We start from the raw sequence: 23,182 nt of genomic DNA, 5'->3' as shown, positions 1-23,182 counted from the left end.
TCCCCTTCTCATTTGTCTGCCATATTACAATTGATCGAAACCAGTCATGCAGGTTACCATTTCTCAAGTCGTGGTAAAGTAAGAATGAAGTGACTACAGCTATAATGAGACCTTGCCACTCCAACTCTACCCAAGATGCTAGACTCCTTTTGCCCCTTTTTACTTGTCTGCCATGTAACTACTGATGTTAACGTATTATGCAGGTTACAATTTGACAAGTGTTGGAAAAGTGACTACAACTACAATGTGGACCTGTGACTCGAACTATTACCAAGAGCTACACTCCTTTTGCACCTTCTCACTTGTCTGCCATGTTACTACTGATGTTAATGTATTATGCAGGTTACAATTTCTCAGGAGTTGGTAAAGTGACATTGAAGAGACTACAACAACCGTGAGGCTTTCCCACTCCAACTCTAGAAAGATTCTACCCTTCTTTTGCCCCTTCTCACTTGTCTGCCATGTTACGACTTAGGTTAATTTATTATGCAGGTTACCATTTGTCAGTTGTTGGTAAAGTGAGATTGAAGTGACTACACCTACCTTGATGCCTTGCTATTCCAACTATAGCCAAGACGATACACTTCTTTTGCCCATTTTCACTTATCTGCCGTGTTACTACTGATGTTAACTTATTATGCAGCTTAGCATTTGTCAAGTATTGGTAAAGTGACATTGATGTGACTACAACTATCATGAGACTTTGTCACTCAAACTCCTACCAAGATGCTAGACTCCCTTTTCTCATTCTCACTTGTCACACAGGTTACTATTTCACAAATGTTGGTGAAGTGAGATTGAAGTAACAACAACTACCATGAGGCCTTGTCACTCCACTAATTGCTGAGATGATATACTCCTTGTGCCTTGTCTCACCTGTCTGACATGTCTCTACTGACGTTCAATAGTCATGCAGTTTACTATTACTCAGTGTTGCTAAAGTGACATTGAAGTGACTACAACAACTAAGAGGCCTTGTCACTCCAACTATAACCAAGACGCTTCATTCCTTTTTCCCTTTCTCACTTGTCTGCCATGTTACTACTGTGGTTAACGTATTGTCAAGTGCTGGTAAAGTGAGCTTGAAGTGACGAGAACTACCATGAGGTCTTGTCACTCCAACAATAACCAAGATGCTACACTGCTTTATCCCCTTTACACTTGTCTGTCATGTCACTACTGATCTACACTGTTCATGGGCTGTGCAATGTACAGACAATGCTCCACTCAGATATACTTCAGAATACTTTGTCTGCTGGTGTCCTGGACGAATCAACTCAAAATATTGATGGCATGTGTCACACCATAACAGCGATGTACCCCTAATATATGTCAGCCACAAAGGAAACTGAGCTGATTGGCACTGCCAGGTGACCCCTTGAATCAGCCCTTCTCATATGATGCACAATGCTAAATATACAACCAAGCTGGTTGTTTGCCTCTATTAAACACAGCTAGTTCTTGGAATTGAGGAATAAACATGTTATGACTACATTGTGTGTGTGTGTAGCAGAGTTTTGGAGTTGTCATGTCTATCCCTAAAGCCAAAATGCCACATATCTGCACAGATAATGAGCTTATGAAATCTAATGCATCTATTAAGTGTCTACAAATGTTTGGTAACCAACTCCATACACATAGATGACAATACTAATCTCTGTCTATGTTGTGCCATAATCATTCCACCTTTAACAATGTTTTCTAGCTATCAACAGATCGATCTACCACTAAACCTGCATAGAAGTTGGAAAGCAAACAGAGTTCCTTTCCTCTCCACACCAGGATGAAGCCCTCAATGATGACAACACTCCTCAACAGGTGGATGTTGATGACAGTCCTGGCCCATGTGGTCAACCTGAGAAGATGGCAACAGTATGGATCACTGTGCCTACTAAAACACCTCCCACCACTGGTGGAACACAGACAACCACTGTCCCCAACCCTTTCACTTGGTACAGGCAGTACCATCCTGTGCCTCCAGTCCTGCTGTCTTTGACAGCTAACACCACCCCAGTCACTGAGGAACCATGACCCAGTGGGAGGGTTCAGTCTGTGCCAAGGGCACAAGGTTGAGGGGGTAGGCATAGTCAGAGGGTAGCTGTGACCCTACAGAATTAGCCCACTGAGGCCACGGACAGCCAGGCTGCAATCACCCAAGTCCTGTGAGTCTACCAGAACTCCCAAACTGTCATGGGTCAGGTATTGACTGAAGTCCGTGAAATGAAGGAGCTGAAAAGGGTCACATACTGAGGCTGCTGACATCCACACTGAGGTGGTTGGCATATACACCAAGGTGGCCAGCATCTATACCGAAGGGGCCGGCATAGAGGTGGTCTCCCTGTTCCAGGTTCTGCAGGACATTAATACCACCCTCTGCAGTGTTTTTTCACCTCACTCTAACCCTTTCTGTGGTCCAGGTACATCCACATCATCAACATTTGTCACAGAAAGGGAGGCCTTGTCAGAGGAGCCCATGCTGGAACGCTCCTCTGTCTCAGCAGCTCCTGATCCCCCCTATGGCAAAAAGAGGAGACATCCACACAAAAACCCAGGATCTCAGGATGGCAAGTCACCCACCATCGCCAGTATAACACCTAAACCCTAATGTCCTCCTGTGTGTGCTACACATTCACTTTGTTGGACTTTTCCTGTCCAATTTTCCATATCTGATGGGAGGAGTGTGTTGGACTTTGGCCTCCTGACTATTTTGACTCTACTACAATGGTTTCATTCACCATAACTGAGGTCTTCACTTTTTGTTTGCAGTCTTGAATTTTAAGTTAGTTTCTTCATAATATACTTGTCATTTCATTAAAAACACATGCCCCCAAAGCATTATCTCCTTTTGTAATTTTCACACATATTTATAGGAAAGCACTACAAGGTGAACTTTGCAATGTAGAACCTAGGGCTTTCTGGAAGCACGTATGTAAACAATGTTCAACTCAGGGTCATTGCCATGTCACAAAAACACATTCATACAAGTGTCTGTGCAGAGAATATCTTTATTCCATTGTTCAAACCATAGACTGACATTATGTCTGAAAATTAGCTAATGCGATATGACTCAGTTATTCTGGATCAGTGATCACATATTCCCTTGAAGACTGTCACAACATTGAAGGAGGAGCTGAGTCTGATAATATTCTACACAACAGACAACAATCAATGAGGTTTACTTCATAAGCTGGAACCATAATACCTACCTCACAAAAGCAATCCTACATCAAATAACGAATATAACAGACACAGGTCAGTACAACAGTTTCTGACTGATCACTGAAACAATATCGATGACACAAATATAGAACTACAAGAATATCGAGTAAAAAATATAGAATGCAAAAATATCGAATTCCTATCTCCAAACAGGTAAGTACAAAAATAGCGAAATAAAAATATCGTTGTAAAAAATATAGTTAGTCAAAATATCGAATTTTTTAAAATGCTTTAAAGTAATTAAAAATTAATGAAATAATAACTTAAACATAACATACTTAAAATACTTAAATAACCTTAAAATTGATAAATAATTAATGTAAGTTAAAAAAACATACAAATTGATTTGTTAATACATATATATATATGAATGTAATATTAATAACACATTTACAATATTGTTATTGTTGGATAGCGTAGGGATAACAATTACTATTCCCACTCCAGTGAGTGCATCAGTAGGGAAAGCGCTGGATAACGGGAGGGTAAAAGTTACTATTCCCACTCCAGAGAGTGCAACAGTAGGGAAAGCGTTGGATAGCGTTGGGGTAGAAATTACTATTCCCACTCCAGAGAGTGCAACAGTAGGGAAAGCGTTGGGTAGCGGGAGGGTAAAAATTACTATTCCCACTCCAGAGACTGCAACAGTAGGGAAACGGTTGGATAGCGTAGGGGTAAAAATTACTATTCCCACTCCAGAGAGTGCAACAGTAGGGAAAGCGTTGGGTAGCGGGAGGGTAAAAATTACTATTCCCACTCCAGAGACTGCAACAGTAGGGAAACGGTTGGATAGCGTAGGGGTAAAAATTACTATTCCCACTCCAGAGAGTGCAACAGTACGGAAAGCGTTGGATAGCGTAGGGGTAAAAATTACTATTCCCACTCCAGAGAGTGCAACTGTAGGGAAAGCGTTGGATTGCGGGAGAGTGAAAATTACTATTCCCACTGCAGAGACTGCAACAGTAGGGAAACCGTTGGATAGCGTAGGGGTAAAAATTACTATTCCCACTCCAGAGAGTGCAACAGTAGGGAAAGCGTTGGATAGCGGGAGGGTAAAAATTACTATTCCCACTCCAGTGAGTGCAACTATAGGGAAAGTGTTGGATAGCGTAGGAGTAATAATTACTATTCCCACTCCAGAGAGTGCAACATTAGGGAAATAGTTGAATAGCGTAAGGGTAAAAATTACTATTCCCACTCCAGAGAGTGCAACAGTAGGGAAAGCTTTGCATAGCGTAAGGGTAAAAATTACTATTCCCACTCCAGTGAGTGCAACAGTAGGAAAAGCGTTGGATAGCGTAGGGGTAAAAATTACTATTCCCACTCCAGTGAGTGCAACAGTAGGGAAAGCGTTGGATAGGGTAGGGTTAAAAATTACTATTCCCACTCCAGTGAGTACAACAGTAGGGAAAGTAAATACTTCATATAATAATTCTAAAAAAACTAAATATTAATACCAATTACAAAATATTTAAAAATAATTACCAATTTAATATAATATAATAATTAATCAATTAAAAATACAAAGAAAAAATATTTATTAGAAATCATTACCTATTAATACAAATTAATTACCAATTTGCAATTAATTAGTTACCAATCGAAAAATAATTAACAATTAATTAAAAATAAATACCAATAAATAAATTAAAACATTGAATTAATTACAAATAAATTACTTCCCACCCTATTCCCCAATAAACTCACAACCTGCTACAGTAGATAAATTAATAAAATTAACATAATTATCAATTAATCAATTAATAAAAATTAATTACCAATTATAATTTAATTAATTACCAATTAAAAATGAATTAACAATTAATTCAAGATAAATACCAATAAATAAATTAAAACATTTAATCAAGTATAACTAAATTATTTCCCACCCTATTCCCCTATAAACCCACAACCCGCTACAGATTTTTTTAAATAAAATTCACATAATTATCAATTAATCAATTAATAAAAATTAATTACCAATTATAGTTTAATTAATTAGCAATTAAAAATTAATTAGCAATTAATTCACGATGAATACCAATAAATAAATTAAAACATTTAATCAATTATAATTAAATTACTTCCCACCCTATTCCCCTATAGACCCACAACCCGCTACATAAAATAAATTAATAAAATTCACATAATTATCAATTAATCAATTAATAAAAATTAATTACCAATTATAATTTAATTAATTACCAATTAAAAAGTAATTAACAATTTAAGATAAATACTAATAAATAAATTAAAACATTTATTCAATTATAATTAAATTACTTCCCACCCTATTCCCCTATAAACCCACAACCCGCTACAGAATTAAATTACGCAAAAATTAAATCCCATAAAATTCATTACCTAAAATAAATATACACTTTTCACACATATACAAACATAAAAACCAATTAAAAAAATTCGATATTATTAAAAAATCAATGTATTTAACATCTATATTATATACTTCGATATATTGTGACTTTCTATATTTGTGTAAATCGATATTAACTTACTTACCTCAAATTCGATATTTTTGTTGTCTATATTCTGTCCATTCGATATTTTGTCCATTACATTCGATATTTTTGTTGGTATATTCTGTCCATTCGATATTTAGTCCATTCTATTTTTTTAACTCGATATTAATGCAATTCTATATTTTTAACTCGATATTTAGATTGTATACCGTTTCTGACCACAGGGTCATTCCAATTCACTTTTGCTTTCATCTGGTGGAATGTCACAAACAAATGTCAGTCATGTGCTTCAAGCACTTTCGACTACAATAAAGAATCACATCAACAGCTACAAACAATTCATGCACAAGGAGGTAATAGCTAATTTGAAGGAAGAATAGCAGTCATTTGGCACAACACAACATTGTGTGGATGGAGGCTCACTTCGTCACCCCAGGTCAGACCCAGCCATTGGACACTGCTGCTATCAACACCTCCACCATTTTAGCTGCTGTTTGCCACATCCGGGAGAAATCATGGCACAGACTACAGGGGATGGGGCCTGTCCCTTCACTCCAGTGGAGCTGTACAACCTCGTAGATGAGGTTCTTCCCCTGTATTCTTAGCTTTATGGCTCACCAGAGGAACATGCACGTTTCTCAAATACATATTTGACTCTATTAAACTGCCTCTTTTCTATTCCTATAGCCTACAATGCATCTTTGAGTGTCAAAGTGTAAGCATTATGTTGCTTTCATACATTGTGTGGCCCCTGCTTAGGGCCTACATGTAATGGATTATGGGCTATGGACTTTGGGGAGAGAAGGCCACCATTGGAATGTGTGCTGAGGGTGATTTATTAGTTGTGCTACATGCATATCTCTATTTAGGGATGACGCTTATAGTACCTAGAATTCGTTTTAAAATCACACCTTGGTATATGTGCTTTGTTATGTATAGGATTCACAATGTGAGCCATTTCTGTATTCTGCTAGAAGCATTTTAGCATGATGCCCACACTAGGTAAAACAGATTTCTGGTCGTAGCAGCTTTAATTCATAGACACTTTCAGAGTGTGAAACAACCGTTTGTTCTCATATGGAATGGCCAGAAGTTTGACTTTTCAGTATTGAAGGGGTGGACATGTGAGGTTTATGTGGCACAAGTAGCCTCAGCATGCAGGCAACAAGGCCTGACATTGATATGTGGGCAGTCTGAGCCATGGCTCAGCATGTGCAAGAGTTGCTGTGGCAGTAGAACTAATGCACAGAGTAATATCCCTGTAGACCTGCTGATCCATGGATGCTCCCAGAAAGAGTTATCTGTCACACTAGTAGCCAGATGGCTGTTAAATGGATAATATGAGACATGGCGACTGGGTGATCCACTAATCTGGTACTTCTCTTCATAGTGTCAATGTGTTGCTGTCAGTATTGACTTACACAGGTCTCTTGAAACTTTCCTAATAGTGTTGCTTCCACTGGACAGGCATAATGCATATCTGAGACATGAACAGTGTAGATAGTGGGTTACTTTGGAAGAGATTTAGAAATGTGAATCATCTGCTTGACTACAATATTCCCAATCACACAATGCATACACGATGCATACAATGTTATGGTTTTTTTTTTAGTTTAAACAAAGAAACTTTATTTTGGAAGAGATACAACCAGATATAAACCATTGGATAAATTAACAGAAATTCTAAATCAATAAATACATCAATAATACATATTAATATGAGAAGATGAAATATAAAGCAGAGTGATTGTAGAAAGGGAATACATACTGCAATTATAAGAAAGGAGGAGGGAAGGGAAGGAGGGAAGAAGGGGAGTATTCAACAGTAATTATAATGAAATTTAAAATATACAGGTATGAGGGCCTAATGCAATAAAAACAGATAACAACATTGATAGCATAACTGCTGTAATGATGTAATGAAATAAAAAGGGGGATGGATTATATAGATAAATAGACAATAAAATATACATAAGGATTGATAAAACCAATTCAGGGCGGTTTGGGAACTTCCTCTATGGGGTGTTGTTGCTGAGCAGATTTTTGTGCTAAAGCATCTATGAAATCAGTTATAGGGGACCATATTAGTTGTCATTTCAGATGTAAAGATAATGGGGAAACATATGCACGATCAAGATGGTGGTTGTAACAAACACTATACCACCAAGCTTGGAAGCTGTATAGTTTGTTTCCAATTTTTTGTTATTTGTTGGAAGGCGATAGCAATCAATAAATCCACAACGTTAGTGTTAGAGGGGGAATCAATCAAATGGTCAGATAGGGGACCTAGAAAAATATCTACAGGTGAGTAAGGGAAATGTGTATGAAAAATCGCATTAATTTGGGACCAGATCTTTTACCAGAATTGGTGAGAAGAAGAACATACAAATAGCATATGATATAAATCAGCTTGAGGGGGTGTTACATGACCAACAATTTGGGGAAGAAGTGGAGTTGAATTTATGTAAGGACATTGGAGTAAACATAAGTCTATTATAAATTAGAAAGAGAGTTCGGGCTGTGTTTGCAGACCCCGGCTGGTCTGCCCGCTCCAGTGGGCAGACACGGAGAATTGCGCTGGTCCGGCTGGACCTCAGGGGAGTGCAGCGGCCTCCTTCTTCCTCACACTGGGGTCCAGAGATGGGGTCCCGGACCCCGGTAGATTCTTCACGGGGAGCGCGCCCCCCTCCTCCTTGGTGCGCGACGGCGCCCCCCGGCTTGACTTCTTTTGGGGTCAGCCCCCAGGACCTGACCCACCCCGGGGCCATTTCTGAGACCGGCGGCGGAGCCGCACGTGCTCCGTCGGTCTTCATGGGGTCAAAGGTCGCCTACCTTCTGGGGGCATATCTTGGCTTCATTTTGACCTCTTATTGCTCCTGGTGGTGCTCCCCAGCCACTGGGAGCACTCTCCTTCACCCTCCTTGTCTACAGGGAGCGGTCTTCACTGGCTCCGTGGACCAGCCGTTCGCCTGCTCTCCTCCTGGGCCTCTCTTCTCCCTGCGCAGAGGCCCCTGATTTGGCGCACTGGTCATGGACTCTTCTTCCAGCGCTCTTCAGGATCCTGGGGGCAGTCAGGGGGTTCCTCCTTCCAATTGCCCATTGCGCCAGGCTCCAGCGCCTTATGCCTCAGCAGACCACACCCCAGAGAGAGATTTTCCTTCTCTGCAAGTTCTTTTAAGAAGTTGGGGAGAGGGTTGGCTGGAAGTCTCTGTTTGCCCTATCACACAGCGCCACATCACTTCTCTGCCCCTGCTCCCTCCTTCCTGCCCAGGCCTCTGAGTTGGTTCAAGATGGCGTTGCCCAGGGTCTCCTGCCACATGGTCTCTGAAAGCCCCTTCCCCCTTCACTGCCTTCCCTCCTTGGCGCAGCCTGGTGCCTGGCATGCAGTGATAGCTGCTGATGGATGAGCCTGTAGCTGCATCCATCTTCTATTCCTTGGAGAGAAAGCCTTAGCTCATAGAAGAAAGGTTATCAATCCAGCCTGCTGAGGTCTGCCCACAGCCAGGCCCTGGTTATGGGTGACTCAGAGAAATATGACATATCTGGATGACCCAAAAGTAGTACAAATAGGACTTTGGACTCTGAAGAATACTTCTTCTCACACCCGTTACAGTGTACTTTAGTGTTTGTCCGGAATCTGTAGGCCTTAGGAAAGTTAATCTAGCCCATGGGCTCCACATCCCCATAGGGGAATAATGAAGTGAAAAACAGTACAACACACTCACTTTCCCTGGCATGTTTCTTCCCAGTGTATAAAGTCTATTCCAAGTCACCACCCCTTTCTGCATAAGTCCTGCCACACCAGTGTATCTGCACCTGCTCTTTGGCTGCACACGCTAGGAATCTCCCCTGCGCAGCCCCTACACGTGTGTACATGCAGGTACACATGTGTCTGCATGTAACCCGCCCGGTGTCCCTTACTCCAGCTGCGGCACAGTGGCCTGGTCAAGCCAGGGGGACACCGATAAAATCACCATATGCAGTCTCTTTCAATATGATTTCACTGTGGGTGAGTCCCAACTGATGAGGCTCCCCCACAGTAAAAGCTCAATAATTAGGTGCTCAAAAAGTGAAAAATCAGGGCGGCCCATAGTGTCAGAACCACCTTCTAACAGTAACCATTTATTTCACCAAGTTTTCAAGAATATAGGTTTATTATTTATTTTAAGAAAGCGATTATGCCAGATGGAGGACTTAAGAAAGTGATCTTTATCGGAAATATGAGAAATCAGAAAAGAATGATAAAGTCTATAAGCTGTTTTGTATGTGGGGGAAGATAAACAGAGTGTCTTGTGAGTAAATTGTCCATAATGGAAGAAAAGTGGGAGAGGATTGATTCAAGGATTTAGCGAGCAGATTAAGACGAAAAGCATTATGATAGTTCTGACAATTAGTAAAATTAACCCCACCTTGTGATTTGGGACGCTGAAGTATGTTTAAGGACAGGCGTGCTTTCTTTTTGTTCCATAGGAATGCAGATAAAAGAGAGTTAGCCTTTTGGAAAAAAGAAACTGGAAAACTGAGAGGAGTAGCTGAAATCATATAGAAAATAATGGGATCTAGCATCATTTTTATTGTATTAAGTCTTCTCCACCAGGAAAAATATATGGGATGTCATTTAGAGATGGATGTAGATGAGGTAGATAGAATGTGAGACATGTTCAAAGATAATATTTGTTTACCAGACGAGGCGCCCCAAAGACTTAAATACTTAATCTTCTGTTGATTTCACGAGAAATTAGTAGTAACAAAATCTAGCTTAACATATAGAATATTAAGGGGGAGGATTTTGCATTTGTCGTGATTTAATTTATAATCACAAATGGGAGAGAAGGCCTTAACTGCTGTAAGAAATGCAGGGACAGATTGTTTAGGATTAGAGATATATAATAAAATGTCATCTGCATAAATGCTAATTTTAACGTGGAAATGATCATGTTGAAAACCATGTATGTTAGGGTTTTGCCTAATTTTTGCAAGAAAAAGTTCTTGGGTGAGGATAAATAAGAGTGGAGAAAGAAGGCAGCCTTGATGGACACCTCTCTGCAAGGACAAAGAATCAGAAATTGAACCATTAGCAAATATAGAGGCTTTGTTTGAAGAATAAAGTAAAGAAATATAAGAGATAAATTTAGGGCCAAAACCAAACCAAGATAGTGTATGAAAAATAAATGACCAATCCATGCGATCGAAAGCTTTCTCCGCATCTAAAGAGATAGCTGCCAGTGAATGAGGGTATTTATTAGCTTTATGTAATAAATTAAAGATAACTCTAGTGTTATCCGAAATATGCCACCCTTTGATGAAACCAGATTGTTCTTTACAAATAATGGATTGGAGTAAAGGTTCAAGATGAAGAGCAAAAATGTTGGCAAAAATGTTGTAAAACCGAGTTGACTAACGAGATTGGTTTGTAATTTTTACACAGGTGAAGATCTTTTCCTACTTTCGGGATTAGACAAATAAGAGCATCTTGAAAGGTGCTACCAGAGGCTTTAGAGGAAATACAATGTGAGAATAAGGAAACGAGATAAGGGAGAAGAGATTTGGAGAAAACGGCATAGAATCCACGGGGAAACTATCCAGGCCAGGGGCTTTCCCAGGTTTGAGAAGTTTCAATGCATGAGAAATATCTTTAATGGAAATATCCTTTTCTAATGGTAAGAAGTCAGTGTCTAAGGGTGATTGTTTTTGGTATGGATGTAAGATAAGATTGAATGTCTGTAAGGGTTGGAATAGATTCAGGGGTATAAAGAGGAGTATGGAATTTCTTGAATTCTTCTAGAATTTCCAAATTTTTAGTTACTGGGGAGGAATGTGAATTTAGCACATAATCAATGTTATTACGATTTTTATAATTTTGAGATATGATGCTAATAATGTTCCTGCTTTATTTAGCCACCATAATAACGGGCACTATCTCAGAGGAGATATGCAGATGTGTTTTCTGTAGATAATTGATTATATTCAGATTTCTCTTTGATAAGATTACTGAGATCAGTTTTGGAGTTTGTAACTGTATAAAGTGATTCTAGTGATTTAATGGTTTTAAGGATTTCATATGTTTTCCAAACATTAAGACGATTTTTGGTAGCAACATAGGAAATAATAAAGTCTCTAGGTAAAGCTTTAAAAGCATCCCATACAATTGGAAAAGATAATACCGAAGATAAGTTACGCTTAAAGAAATCTGAAATGAAATCTTCAAAAGAGGAAGTAAAAATGCGATCTGTCAATATGGATGTATTAAAACGGCATCTTTTACGGGAGTATTAATTGGAAGTAACTCTAAATCCAATATGAAAGGGGTGTGATCAGAAAATAATATAGAACCAATATCAACTTGTAATTTAAATTGTGTTAGTGCTTTGGAGACAAACAAATGGTCAATGTGTGACTGTGAGAAATGAGTGGGTGAGAAAAAATTGCATTCTCAGAGTTGAGGATTACAAAATTTCCATGAGTCAACAAGAGATCTATGAGAAAGAAGATTAGTGAATTGATGATACATTGTGGAGAGAACAAAAGATGTTTTGGATGTTAAATCATTATATGGATCAACAAATAAATTGCAATCGCCTTCAAAATCAACATATGGGGAAGAAATAGACATTAAGAGGGTAGATATGTAGGGCCAAAAATTGTTAGCAGTTTTGGTGGGAGCATATACATTGAACAAAGTAATAGGAATATCATTAGTTTTGAGGTGTACAATTAACCAACGTCCTTCATCATCTGAATCTTGAGAAAGAAGGGACATTTTAAGTTTCTTATAACATAGAATCACAATTCCATTTCATTTACTAGAACCAGGGGAAGAAATCCATTGACCATTAAGTTTAAGACTTCTGAAGTGACTAAATGTGATTCTTGTAAAAATACAACATCTGCTTTAAGGTGAGATAAATGGGAAAGAAACCTTTGTTGTTTGATAGGTGTACCCAAACCTTTAACATTCCATGTAATAATACGTAACGTCACTGATTAACTATAGAGATTAATAATAATGGTTAAAAAACATTACAGCAAATAGGGAAATAGTGAGAGGTTTGCAGTAAACAGAATAATGAAAAATAAGCACTCCAATCATAATAGAGAAAGAGATAAGGCAGTAAGTGTTAGAATATAAAGAAGAAATGAAACAAAAAGATAAAGTGGAGAGAAAGGGAGACAAGGGAAGTAAGAGAAATAAAGAAAAGAGACAATAACAAAGAACAAAAAAAGCAATGAAACATACCAAACACTCAAATATAGATGGAGTGAGTTGGAGCCACATGGGTGGAAACGAAACAGCCAGCCACGATCCTCCATGGAACGAGACCACGAGGAAGAATATCGAATTAAATGGACTTTATGACAATTGACGGAGCAGGAAAAAAAATCAACACCTGATGGGAAAAAAACACAAGGAGAGGACAACAATTAGTAAAACATATCATGAGAACATTGTAAAATACAGTTCTATTTAACTTCAGCATGAAGAAAGTAGCATTCAAGAAGAAGATGCTCCTGCAAACTCCATGGAATCCTCTCTGCAGCCATCAAGGAATTGTTGAAGCATAGCCGGGTCTTCTTATGTCGTTGTCTTGTTTTTGTAGGTCACTTTGAAAAGGCAGGGGTGCATTAAACCAAATCTAAGGTTGAGATTACGTAAAGCTGGATGCATGCGTAGAAACCTCTTTTGTTTGTCAGCAGTGGTTTTTGCATAATCTTGGGAAAAGAATAGTTGAGGTCCTTGCCAAGAAATATGACGTTTTGTTTTTGCAGCCTGTAGAACCTTTAAAAAATCTGTATATTCCAAGAAGTATAAAATTACCCCTCTTGGATTGCGTTGGGTAGACATGTTTTGCGGAGGTCGACCAAGTCTATGAGCACGTTGTATGTTAAGTGATGAAGATTCTGGAAGTTGAAGAGCTTCAGGTAGGAAAGATTGGAAAAAAGAGATAGAGTTGGAACCTTCCAGTCCCTCAGTCAGTCCATATATGCATAAGTTGTTACGTCTGTTTCGATTTTCAAGGTTTTCTATTTGTTTTTGTAGATACAATATATCTGTTTTCATAGAGGGAATTTGTTGAGAGGAAATGTGTAGAGAAGAAACTTGATGTTCCATTGTAGTTAGTTTAGTATCCAGAGCCGTCCATTTATCCTCGATAGCTTGTAAACGAGTGTTAGTTTTAGTCATATAAGGTTTAAGAGCTCAAATCTTATCAAGAAGCAGTTCCAAGGAAGCTGGTGATGGAGATGTGGTTGCGAAGGGGGATCTTTCTTTATCATTTTAATCATTGAGGAGGTAGAAGAAGATGGTATTTTATAAGCGTTCTTCCCAACTGGCATAGATGAAGCAATAAAGACTTAGGGGTTGATTAGGATGTAGGGCGAATTGCCACAGCCCACATGGCGGTGGTTATCTGCCCTACACCCTTCCCCGCCCGCAAACCCATTTCCCCCACCATATTAGTATGGCGGGGGGACCCCGGTGGACGGAAAGGTCTTCCACTGGTCGACAAGTCGACAGGGCGGAAAAGGGGCCATATATGGTGTCGGTGTCTGCTAGACACCGCCATCCATATTAGCATGGGCAGCGGAGCATGGCTTTCCATGGCGGAGACCCTGCCATGAAAAGCCATGTGGAGACTGCATTTATTTATTTTTTTATTTATTTATTTTTTACACTTATAAAGCGCGCTATTGCCAATCGGCGTCCTGGCGCTGAAGTGATAATTCCAGAGAAGCGAGAATCAAAGTACTTATTGGGAGAATAGCCATGTTTTTAGCTCCTTCCTGAATGCCAGGAGATTTGTATTGAGTTTGAGGGAGAGAGGAAGGGAGTTCCACGCCATCGCAGCTCCCCTGACAAAGCTCCTTCCGCCCCAGCGTGCCCTCTTGATCCGGGTGGTTTTGACCAGCCCCAGACTGGCCGACCTCAGTTGTCTGCCTGGTCTATACCACTGAAAAAGATCTTGAAGGAACACTGGGCCAAGGCCATGCAGTGCCTTAAAGACAATGCAGAGGGCCTTGAACCTGATTCGCTTCCGTACCGGAAGCCAGTGAAGTTTAACCAATTCCTTGGAGACTGAGGAAAATCTGGGCAAGCCCCCAATCAAGCGGGCGGCCGCATTTTGTAAAACTTGAAGCTTGTTAAGCACTCCCTGTTGTGCCTCAAGAAAAAGGCTATTACAATAGTCGATGCGAGATAGAACGAGGGCTGTCACCACCGACTTTCTACTGCCCTCAGGAAGGTAGGGTAGAACCTTTCTGATAATTCTCAGAATGTAATGTACTGAGGAACTCATCGCATTGACTTGGGGTTTAAAGGTGAGAAGGTTATCAATGACATTTGGGGGGCCATTGAGGGCCCCCAGGGTATTGTGGGGGCCGGGGTGCACATGGCTCCCTGCATTGTCATGGACATGGTGGCAGACACCTCGCGGTGCCTGTCACCTTCTGCATGACAATGCACACAGTGCATTCCCAGAATTGTGGTGGGCAGTGTTGTGAGCACTGCCCGCCACAATGCTGGGAATGGAGAATGCCACTGCCATGACCCCAGTAATGTGCCTGTGGCCAACACTCCATTCCGCCCCCCATCTACATTTTCTCCTTCAGCAGGAATGATCCCTCCTGAAGTTACCACTTTTGAGAAGCTTGTACTAGCAGATCTTGATAACCTTGAGAAAACTAAGGTTTTTATCCCATACAATATATCCATTGATGAAAAGAAGGCCATCTCAACACTGAAAATCAATAAAAATCTTGTCATAAAGAGCACAGACAAGGGCGGTGGAATTGTCCTCCAAGAGATAGACAATTATAAACTTGAAATCCTGCGTCAACTGAGTAATACTGATCATTATCAGAAACTACCAGGTAACCCCACTAAACAAATTCAAGACATTATAAGTAAAATCACATCAAAAGCATTACTTGATGGCTTCCTCAATAAGAAAGAATTCCACTTCCTCAATACTAAGTCACCACGTATTCCGGTAATATACACCTTACCGAAGATACACAAGAACTTACAAAATCCACCAGGTCGACCTATTGTGTCAGCTTGTGGTTCGGTTCTAGAGCCTCTAGGAGCATACGTGGATTTTTTCATTAAAGAATTTGTGCAATCCACCAAATGCTATGTGCGCGATAGTATGCAAATGATCAATTTAGTGGAAAATCTTGATTTCGATCCCCATCTTGAGACATTGTGTACAATGGATGTGGAATCATTGTATACTAATATTCCGCAAGTCATAGCATTACTCACCATTCAGAAGGTTCTTGATACACGACCTCGTCCCCACAGAGTGCCGACCCTGTTCATTTTACAGCTACTCGAGCTATGCCTTACTAGGAATTTTTTCCTCTTTGATGACACTTATTATCAACAGATCAAGGGGACCAGTATGGGGGCTATTTTTGCTCCGAACCTGGCCATACTGTTCATGGACCAACTTGAGACTGGTTCCATTCTGTCAGATTCCAACCCCTTTTACTCCGGGATCCAGGTATGGAGGCGTTATATAGACGATATTTTTTTGATCTGGAGCCTACCAGTTGAAACACTCACCCAGTTCCTCCACTGGCTAAATAATAATTGCTGTGGCCTAACGTTTACATTAACGTGGGACAAAGAATCGATACCCTTCCTTGATCTTACCATATACCATTCTGAAGGCAAGCTCCTCACGAGGCTGTTCAGAAAACCGACTGAGAGAAACACCCTCCTAAGCTATAAAAGTAACCACCCAAGAGCATTGAGGGATGCGTTACCCTACTCGCAATTTCTTAGGATTAGAAGAAACTGCTCATGTAGAGAGGACTATTTCAGGGAATCCTCAACCCTCTCAAATAAATTGAAAGACAGGGGCTACCCGAAAAGGATCATAAAACAATCCTTAAAGCGCGCATGGTATTGCCCAAGGGAGGTGCTACTATCCCCTAAGGATAAAACCCAGAAAGAGATTATTGCGTGTGTAACAACCTTCTCACCAATCTCCAACAAAATCAGGAAGTCAGTCCTAAAACATTGGCCAACGCTAAATGTAGGTACCCTAAACATTGAAAAACCGCTTTTTGCTTTCAAAAAGAGTAAAAATCTAAGGGACCACCTTGTAAGAGCGGCATTACCATCCCCTGCCCAAAATCCCACTATTGACCTACTGTGGGGACTACCCCCTATTACAGGACATGTTAAGTGTGGTGGCTGTAACGTCTGCGACTTCACGGTGGAGGGTAAAGATTTCACCCACAATAGTATCACGTATGAGAGGCGATCATTGTCAAACTGTAACACGCAGAACGTGATTTACTCCATTGAATGTCCTTGTCGTAAAATGTATGTAGGGCAGACCACACAGAAAGTGAAGACCCGCATCTGCCAACATCGGAGTAGAATCAGGTGTCATACCACCAATGCACCACTTGTGGATCACTACAATGAAGCGGGGCACAATGAGAATGACATCAAATGGACTGTTTTGAAAGTCGTCAAACCTCCACCAAGAGGCGGAAGCCTGACACAGATGCTCAACAGAGAGGAGCTGAGGATTATGATTCAATTTAACACTATCCGCGATGGTCTAAATCGCGCTGAGGACTGGACTACATTATTATGAATGGTGCAATTTGAAAATTCTGACCTCTCACAATCTCAATGGACTGGAGATTATGTATTTATGAATGAGAAAATGAGTCTGCCCTAATGGCCACTAAATCTTTAAATATGAAAATTGATGAATTGTACCTAATGTAAATATCTCGTGTTTAAGCTTTTAATCACTCTATCACTGCGCCGATATTTATAGTCACTTCTGCACAATTTCACGCTCGCAACCCTCGCTGCAGCAGGTTCCAATGATCATTACCCCACTCCAAGATGGCGCCCATGTGCGCCTTGTCCTTTCTCCATTTCTTATGCTGCACGCTTATCAAGCGTTCTGACCGTCTGGCCCCAGTGACTGCGACTCGGCAGAGCACCCAGGGACCTCAGACACTACGGAGGCACTTCCTCCCACTGGTAAGCAGATTGAGGGATTAGCGATTAACGCTATGCTGCCCCCCCGCACTCTTGACCAAACCTTATACTGAAACAGAGTTTTTAATTGCAGACTCGTTTTGATTATTATCGGACCTAACAGGCCAATCTCCGCCGCAAGGTAAGCTCGCTCTCTCCCCCTTTTTTAAAAATCGGGTCTTAGTTACCAATCCCCTCACTGAAAGCCGCCCTTGTATTTATCCCACAGAAAATTCCGTCCTAATGGAAATGAGGTGGACATAACGGAACTACCTGTATTAAACAGGTAATAGCCTCTGCTGCTGCATGTGATCTTTTAATTTAATGCAAATGAACCCGCAGCGCTCATATATTGCTCATATTTTGTCATCCCCCACTATTCAGGCGAATATCAAAACGAGGACCTATCTCAACTTAATAAAATTCCCCGAAAAACCCCCCCGACCCATATGGGTAAGCGGTCACTCTAAGAGGTGGTGAATGTGTGAGCACGAATGTGCATGATGCTAAAGCTGACACGAGTGCCCTTAAATGCTGAATAAATGCGGACGCTGCGTGGAAGTGGCCAGATAATACTTATGTATTTTTAAGTAATTTTGCTGATCCCAGTAATCAAAGTAAAGTGTTATCTTTCACATACACATGTCACTTACTTCACCACTTGTGTGACTCAAGGCTACAGACACGGACTGCTACAATCACGTGTTCCAAGGCTAATGATACCACTTGCATGGATTTAACGAACACGATAAGTCGGTTCCGAATACAGTGCAGTGTCAGTTTTTTCAGAGTACAATTAAGTGGGTTCATGCATATTTCTTTCTTTTGTTTCCCAACCTTCCTCCTTATTCTCTTTTCCAATAGGCGGTTGTGTGTTTAATTGTTTATACCAGGCAAGCAAATGTATGGATTGTTAGTCCTGATGATGGTCCCGTAACATTGAGCATAAGGGATCGAAACGTCGACTTGTTTTAAGTGTTTTCACAGCCCTACTATTATGTCTGATTTATGCTGTGTCTAGCACTTTTATTGGCACTACTTTCAATGTCTACTGAATTACAAGTGGCCAATCATGCTCCTTCTTGCCTAAAAACTCTCCCTGTTTGTTCCTAAAAACGGTACAGGACTGTGCCCTTCCACACCCCAATATTTGTTTCATTGTAAAAAATAAACTACCCTGTCCGGCTGGACAGTGGCCAATATAGTTCCCATTGTGGACTATTGTTTATCTGACTCTGAATTTATATACTCTTGGGGACCATTGTTGTTTCTAGATTACTGCCATGGTGGCATCCTAATTGCAGGTGCAGGACCGCCGCACCACTGGCGGCCGGTCCCAGCACCGCTAGGGTGGCATAGTATCTGAGCGTTGGGGAGCCTTATTGCATGGTACATGACATAGAGTTTACAGTATGTGCAGTGACTGTACAACAGTTCCCACTGGTAAGCATGGGTCACATAGTGAAACAAGAGTGCAAACATCAATGGTGCCATCAGCATTAGTGCCTACATGTTGGCCAGTGTGCTGTTGGCAGTTGATGATGTAGAAGAGATGTAGAACTGTGGGGATCCAATGTGAGTGTCTACATTGATCCTTACAAGGCAATCAGTGCCTGTCCATTGGGACTCTAGGGATCCCACATCTTCATGTTACAGATGTTGAGGGACACCCAAAACCTTCAAAGGTGAATTGGCTTGTGGATATACAATCTATGACTGGTGCCATCCCCTGTACGAAAGAAGATTGGGGATCTTCATATGTCTATATGGTATTAAGTGCTGTGTGAATTCAGGGTATCTATCTCCCTAATATGTGAAGCTAAATGTTTTCTCTGAACTTTATCTGGTGAATGTGTTACATAAATAAACTAACTTTGTACAGCTGTCATTTGTCTTTCAGGTAGTGGATATCTGGTGTAATTTGTGGTGCAAAGTGTCATCTGTGTGCAATGAGGTTTTACATGGGACATGATGTCTGCCACAACAGTAGATGGTGGTACATTGGTGTATATCTTGAACTTCATGACATCCTGTTATGTCACGAGTAATGGTTAGATTTGTTTTATTCTGGGCGTTGAATGAGCATTGTGTAAATCTCACACATGGAGTCATCCTATTTGGTTATTTCTATTTAGAATGGTATGGAAAAAGTGCTAAAGTATGTAAGGTGACTTTCAAAATAAATAAATAAACATTCCTAGTATTGACATGAGGATGGAGTGTAGAGTATTCCATCAATGCATTTGGGCCTTTCTGGGGTTTTGACATAAGTAGACGCAACTATTTTTAGCACATGTAGCATGTATGCATGTGTTCATGCTGAAGTAGAAGCCTATGGAGTGAACCATGAAGGCGGTGTGATATGTGGATGTTTTCAGTCTTTTCTGTGGATTTGTGATGGTCAGGTGTGGAAACTCAGGTGCAATAAACCCATGTTCTATGACATTTCAGATATATCGAGGGCAAGTGGAGGAGAAGGGGCCAACATCAGTGGGGATACAGCTGGTTACTGCAGTTATGGACATGATACCTCAGACACGGAAGGACCCAGTGACCAGGAGGGTGTGGGAAGTGCCCCCGAGGACAACATCCAAAGCACATCTTCTGAGAAATCCCCCAGTAGACACTCCCAAGTGGTGGCAGACCCAACATGATCAGTTCCACCTTTATCCTTGGCCACCACCCCCAGTTCCATCACTACCTTCTCTGCTGTTCCCCCACAAGCTGGCCATTCCCACTCTCCTATGAAGGAAGTGGTCTACTTTTCTCTGGGCACCTCATCCCCTGCCCCTGTTAGCCCGCTGCCCTGAGTGAGGAGGCTATTATCCTTCTGAGGAGCATCTTTGTGGGTTAGAATGCAATGCTGAATGCCATTTAGGAGTAAGACAACAAGCTGACCCAAGTGGTTGCCTACCTGGAAGGCATTCAAACTGCCATGTCTGGCCTACAGAGAACGTTTCATGCTGTGGCCTCCTCCCTCATGGCAGCCTTCCACTTATCACAACCTTCAACCCCCATCCCTTCCCCATTTATATACCCTCTTCCCAATCATATCCCAAACACACACCTAAGCATGAACACACTACAACAGACAGAAGCAGCACACAGACTCAAACATATATGCACACAGCAGACACTCCTCTCCCTCTCCACCCTCACCTTGCAGCATATCACTAGGTACCACAGCAACACATACAGAGTCATTCACAGACACAACCACACCCACAGCCACTACACCAACACACATTGCCCCTTCCAAAGACAGAACAAAACCCACAGACATCAAAGCAACACTCACTGCCCCCTCCACAACAACCAAAACTTCCACAACACACACAGTACAGACAACAGACCTATCTCAAACTTCTACTCACTCGTCCTCCCATACCAAACTCCATAAAAAACACCCTACCCATTTTTCATGTTAATCTGGCATGTTTGCCCTTGTGCCTGCGAAACCCAACCCCCACAAAGTCCCAAAAATGTTTCCCACATCCAAGCTCACCCCTTCCACTTCCCACTCTACCCTTGAAAAACAGCCTCCCCACTAACCTGAATCCTGCTCAAAAAAGAAAAAAACCAAAACAAATCCTAAAACTAAGCCCACCCCAAAACCACTCAAACCCAACAAGCACCATCCCAAAGACAAACCCACCCCTCCCTAAACCTCTGCCCACCTTTCCCAGGTACCGTCTTTGAGGTGCCGGCTATGCCCAATAGATGCTTCTTTGTAAGGAGGCTCCCTGGCAGTGTCAGTAAGGGCAGGTTTGGTGGCACAACCTTGTGCTGTGGCACAAGATATGACACTGGATTGCACATTGGCTTTTGTTTCCTTTTATGTTTTTTTCTACTATCATTAAAACGTATCCTAGTTTTTTGTTTTGAGTTCTATGTAGCACAAACTTGACCCGAAGGTTTCAGTGCATGAGCACTAGTTGTGTTACAGACAGACACATTAATTTTATTATCCTAGTATCCTAGTTTTTTGTTTTGAGTTCTATGTAGCGCAAACTCGACCCGAAGGTATTAGTGCATGAGCTTTAGTTGTGTTACAGACAGTCACATTAATTTAATTAGGCACGGGGCAATTAAGTGATTTGCCCAGAATGATAGGAATTGAAGCGTCCCTGCCAAGACTTGAACCCAGTACCCCAGCTTTGAGGTCGACTCCTCTAGCTGATAGTCGACATTCTGCACCATGGTCAAGACATAGGTCCTGCCATAACTTTTCTAATTATTTGATTGTATTGTATAGTCAGTGATGTATGAGTACGAATATAGTATATTACAATGTGATCAATTATGCTGCATGCTTTTACAACGACTGCTTTGTTAGTACGCAATGCATTTACATTGCAAGCCATTACAATAACTTGCAGTAGGGGGCGCGCTGTACTTAGGAATAGTACTATTTACTATTCTTACTCCAGTTTGCGCAAAGTAGGGAAGGTGTGGGAATTAATTTTTAATACCTCAGCGCCCCTACAGCAAGTCATTGTAATGACTTGCGATGTAAATGTATCACTTACTAACAAAGCGGTTGTTGTAACGACCACGTTGTAATAATACCGCGATGTAATGACAGTGTTTTAAACGCTGTTTCCCATGAGAACCATTGGGTTTGTTAGACCCCTCATTGCTGATTCAGTCTTTGTGGTTAGTATGAAGTGCTTTTGGAGCCAGTGCTGGAGTTACACAGGACAGGGGAAATGTTGGATGGATTTCTATGTGGGATGACATCCAAATGGGGCAGACATTGCATTGGGTGACATTTTATGTGATAAGTAATTCAGCTTGGCCTGGCCACGCTTCACATCATTTAGGTTATAATTCTCCCTATGATGTATGTTGGATAAGGGTTTCACACATGGAGAGTGCAAACTTGTCATACTGTTGTGTAGTTCTGTATGAACATGTGTCTATTTTGCAGTGTGTGCTTAACAGTTACTTCATCTTGTTGTGTACCACATGCTGTTATTGCTGTGTTTGCTTTCATAAGATTTACTGACTCATTGCCTACGCATGCATGGCACTTGATTATGCTATTGGTTGTGCCTGATATATTTCAGTTCCCAGGTCCAGTGCTCATGGAGTTTGTCAGACATGTGCAAAATATACCGTTCCTCAGGGCCTGGTATTTCAGGGTTCCCTCTGGTAAAGGCATAGCAATCCTGCAGAGAGTGGTTCTAAAGTGCCAATAGAACGGTCCTCAGACAGATTCTATATAATCCCATTGATTGAAATTGCCTTTTCATGTGGGTGATTTGTGTTTGACTTTTAATTACACATCCATACACATGTTTCTTAGACATCACACTAGGACTTGGGATGTGTACAATGTGAGTTTGTTACACTCACTATAGCATCTTGGTTATAGTTGCAGTGAAAAGGTCACACGGTAGCTGTCCTCACTTCAATGTCACTTTAGCAACACTTGAAAAATTGTAAACTGCATGACAAGTGAATGTTAGTA

The sequence above is a fragment of the Lissotriton helveticus genome, chromosome 6, assembly GCF_964261635.1.
Source record: "Lissotriton helveticus chromosome 6, aLisHel1.1, whole genome shotgun sequence".
Taxonomy (NCBI): domain Eukaryota; kingdom Metazoa; phylum Chordata; class Amphibia; order Caudata; family Salamandridae; genus Lissotriton; species Lissotriton helveticus.
This window is presented reverse-complemented; position numbering follows the sequence as displayed.